The sequence below is a fragment of the Mustela nigripes genome, chromosome X (genome assembly GCF_022355385.1).
Source record: "Mustela nigripes isolate SB6536 chromosome X, MUSNIG.SB6536, whole genome shotgun sequence".
Classification (NCBI taxonomy): Eukaryota; Metazoa; Chordata; class Mammalia; order Carnivora; family Mustelidae; genus Mustela; species Mustela nigripes.
In genome coordinates, this window is record NC_081575.1 from 65,033,129 (window position 1) to 65,037,074 (window position 3,946).

General features: G+C 38.8%; 1 pseudogene; it reads right to left on the reverse strand.

Moving 5' to 3' along the window:
• LOC132007093 (large ribosomal subunit protein uL3-like) lies at window positions 1–1,394 on the reverse strand (annotated as a pseudogene).
• Window positions 1,395–3,946: the final 2,552 nt, after the last annotated feature.

The window sequence follows — 3,946 nt, forward strand, 5'->3', positions numbered from 1 at the left end:
TTAGAAGAATTTGTTTCTCCCCTGGAAGATAATGTTTATTGAAATCCCAGCAGTTGTGCAAGCTGCTCTTGACATTAAGCAGCTGCTTCTTCCAGTTTGTTCTTTCATAAGTAGTCCCATGAATGTTTCCTTATCCTTCACAGTCTGGAATCAGCCATGGTCAAACTTAGAGGTGATGTCAATGAACTTAAGGTTAATCTCCAGGGCCTGTCATTTGATCTGCACGGGCAACAACTTGTGGAGAGTAAGCACTTGCTTCTTGGTTATCATCACATGGCCTTTCTGCATGACAAAGTCATTGGACACTTCATCATAGTGGACAAAGCCAACATGGAGGGTTGATGCTCTTGTCAGATCAAAATCAGTGGAAACATTGTTCTTGATAAGTTTGCCATCCTTGATGAGGTAGCCCTGGCCAACCTTGTAGATCTTCTTGTTGATCTCAGTGCAGTGATGGTAGACTTTTTGCCCAGCCCATTGCACGGAGAAGGCCACTTGGGCAGGATGCTATACCCCAATACAGCCCACCTTGCACAGTTCCTGGTGGGTCTTGCAGGGTAGCTTCTTGGTGTGCCAGTGGCTGGTGACACTAATGACATCTATCATCTCATCCTGCCCAAACACTAGGTTCATAAGAACCTACTGTTCCAGGTTCTCATGGGCCTATTCCAGCTTCTCAGTCACTGTGCATCTAGTCTCCTGGATCTCCATGAGGTGGGCTTTCTTCTGGCATAGAGGAAGCAGGGGCATCTGGGTGTGGGTGATGACACAGATGATTTGTCTGTACTTCTTCATGCTGTTGAGGTCCTTCTCTAGCTGCTGCTTGCCAGTCATCATCCTGCCACTTGCAGTATTTGGTTGAAAGTCTTAGACTGATGCCAATTCTTATAGAAGTGCCCTTTAACTCATCATGAATGTGCTCAGCAAAGATGGTCTTAAACACAGAGACCTTGAGTGGTTTCTTCATAGCCCATCATGTCCACAACTACCGTGGATGGTACCTCCACAATGGTCACGTCTTCCACAATTTCCTTCTTTTTCACCTGGATTCTGGCCTGTTGACCCCTCACACAACGTGAGTCATGCCAGCACTGTAGATGAGGAAAGCTGTGAGGTGAATAGAGTCATCCTTGGGGATGCAAGTCAACTTCCATGGTGCCAGTCACTGTGTTTCTGGGGCGAGAAGCCCAGGGACCCATGCCTGGGAAGGGAGAGTTTCCTATGAGACATTCTGCCACCAAATGCTGTCAGTAGAGTAAGAAAATTTTAAAACTTCACTTAAGTTGACTTAGAAAACAACCACATGAATCAATGTGTATTCTTTCATTGGGAGTAGAAACAGATATCTTGGATTAATGAAAATAATTCTTGGAAATGAAACCAGATGATATTCAGAATCCACAAGAACAAACTATGGACTCTGAAAAACAATCTGAGGGTTTTGAAGGGGCGGGGAGTGGGAGGTTGGGGGAACCAGATGGTGGGTATTAGAGAGGGCACGGATTGTATGGAGCAGTGGGTGCGGTGCAAAAACAATGAATACTGTTACACTGAAAAGAAAAAAAAAGAATATCTGATAGGCATGCTATGAATCATATATTAAATTGTGTTCTGACTTAAATTTAAAGCATTAGCTTAAACAATTCTCTATGGAAAATAGTATCTTGAAAAAAAGAACAAATGAAGAGAGATAAAATTGTATGTATGATGATTAATATAACAAATTCTATGAATATACTTATCCTTCTCTTCGATGTTTTGAAAGATATAAGATCATATAAACAAATAATTTTAACTATGTATTGTTGAGTTTGATACTATACACACACACAAATGTAACATATATAAATGTAATACATATAACAATAGTACAAAAAGGTGGTATGGAAAGGAGCTATATAGGACTAACGGTTATATACTTCTTTGGAACTAATCAGTGGAAATGCAAAGTGAATTCTGAGAAGTTTGGATGTATATTTTAAGACCTAGAACAACCACTAAGAAAGTAACTGTAAGAAATATACTTAAAATATTAAAGGGATCAGGATGGTACGCTGGAACATATCCACTTAATACAAGAAGAAGGCAATAAAGTGGGAATAGAAAAAAAGACATGAGGCATATAGAAATAGTTAAAGTAGAAGATGTATCAATATTAAATATGAATTAAATCAAAAGGCAGAGACTGTCAGATTGAATTACAAAAATCAAGATCCTCTGCAAAGAGTGATAGTTTCTTTCTCTTAGCTGATTCAGATGCCTTTTATTTCTTTTTGTTGTCTGATTGCTGAGGCTAGGACTTCTAGTACAATGTTGAATAGTAGTAGTGATGGTGGACATCCCTGCCAAGTTCCCTACCTTAGGGGAAATGATCTCAGTTTTTCCCCATTGAGAATGATATTCGCTGTGGATTTTTCATAGATAGCCTCATTGTCCAAAGTCATCTGGACAATGCCTTTGAGATATATACATTCTGTCCCTACACTTTGAAGAGTTTTGATCAAGGTGCCTTTGAGATATATACCCTCTGTCCCTTTGAGATATGCCTTTGAGATATATACCTTCTGTCCCTACACTTTGAAGAGTTTTGATCAAGAAAGTATGCTGTACTTTGTCAAATGCTTTTTCAGCATCTATTGAGAGTATCATATGGTTCTTGTTCTTTAAATGTATTGTATCACATTGATTGATTTGCGGATGTTGAACCAACCTTGCAGCCCAGGAATAAATCCCACTTGGTCACGGTGAATAATCCTTTTAATGTAATGTTGGATCCTATTGGCTAGTATTTTGGTGAGAATTTTTGCTTCTGTGTTCATCAAGTATATTGGTCTGTAATTCTCTTTTTTGGTGGGGCCTTTGGTTATGGGGTCAAGGTAATGTTGGCCTCATAAAATGAGTTTGGAAAGTTTTCCTTCCATTTCTATTTTTTGGAACAGTTTGAGGAGAATAGGTATTAATTCTTCTTTAAATGTTTGGTAGAAATCCCCTGGGAAGCCGTCTGGACCTGGGCTCTTGTTTGTTGGGAGATTTTTGATGACTGCTTCAATTTCCTTACTGGTTATGGGTCTGTTTAGGTTTTCTATTTCTTCCTGGTTCAGTTTTGATAGTTCATAAGTCTCTAGGAATTAGGAATGCCTCCATTTCTTCCAGATTGTGAAATTTGCTGGCGTATAGTTGCTCATAATATGTTCTTATAATTGTGTGTATTTCTTAGTGTTGGTTCTGATTTCTCCTCTTTCATTCATGATTTTATTTATTTGGGTCCTTTCTCTTTTCTTTTTGTAAGTCTGGCCAGGGGTTTATCAATCTTATTCTTTAAAAGAACCAGATCCTCGTTTCATTGATCTGTTCTTTTGGTTTCTTTTTCATTGATTTCTGCTCTGATCTTTTGGTTTCTATTTCATTGATTTCTTGTTCTTTTGGTTTCTTTTTCATTGATTTCTGCTCTGATCTTTATTATTTCTCTTCTCTTGCTGGGTTTAGGCTTTCTTTGCTGTTTGCCCTCCAGCTCCTGTAGTTGTAGGGTTAGGTTTTGTACTTGAGACCTTTCTTGTTTCTTGAGAAAGGCTTGTATCACTATATACTTTCCCCTCAGGACTGACTTTTCTGTGTCCCACAGATTTTGAACCATTGTGTTTTCATTTTCGTTTGTTTCCATGAATTTTTTCAATTCTTCTTTAATTTCCTTGTTGACCCATTCATTCCTTGGTAGGATGCTCTTTAGCCTCCATGTATTTGAGTTCTTTCCAACTTTCCACTTGTGATTGAGGTCTAGTTTCAGAGCATTGTGGTCTGAAAATATGTAGGGAATGATCCCAATCTTTTGGTACTGATTGAGACCTGATGTGTGACCCAGGATGTGACCTATTCTGGAGAATGTTCCATGTGCACTAGAGCAGAATGTGTATTTTGTTGTTTTAGAGTGGAATGTTCTGAACAGATC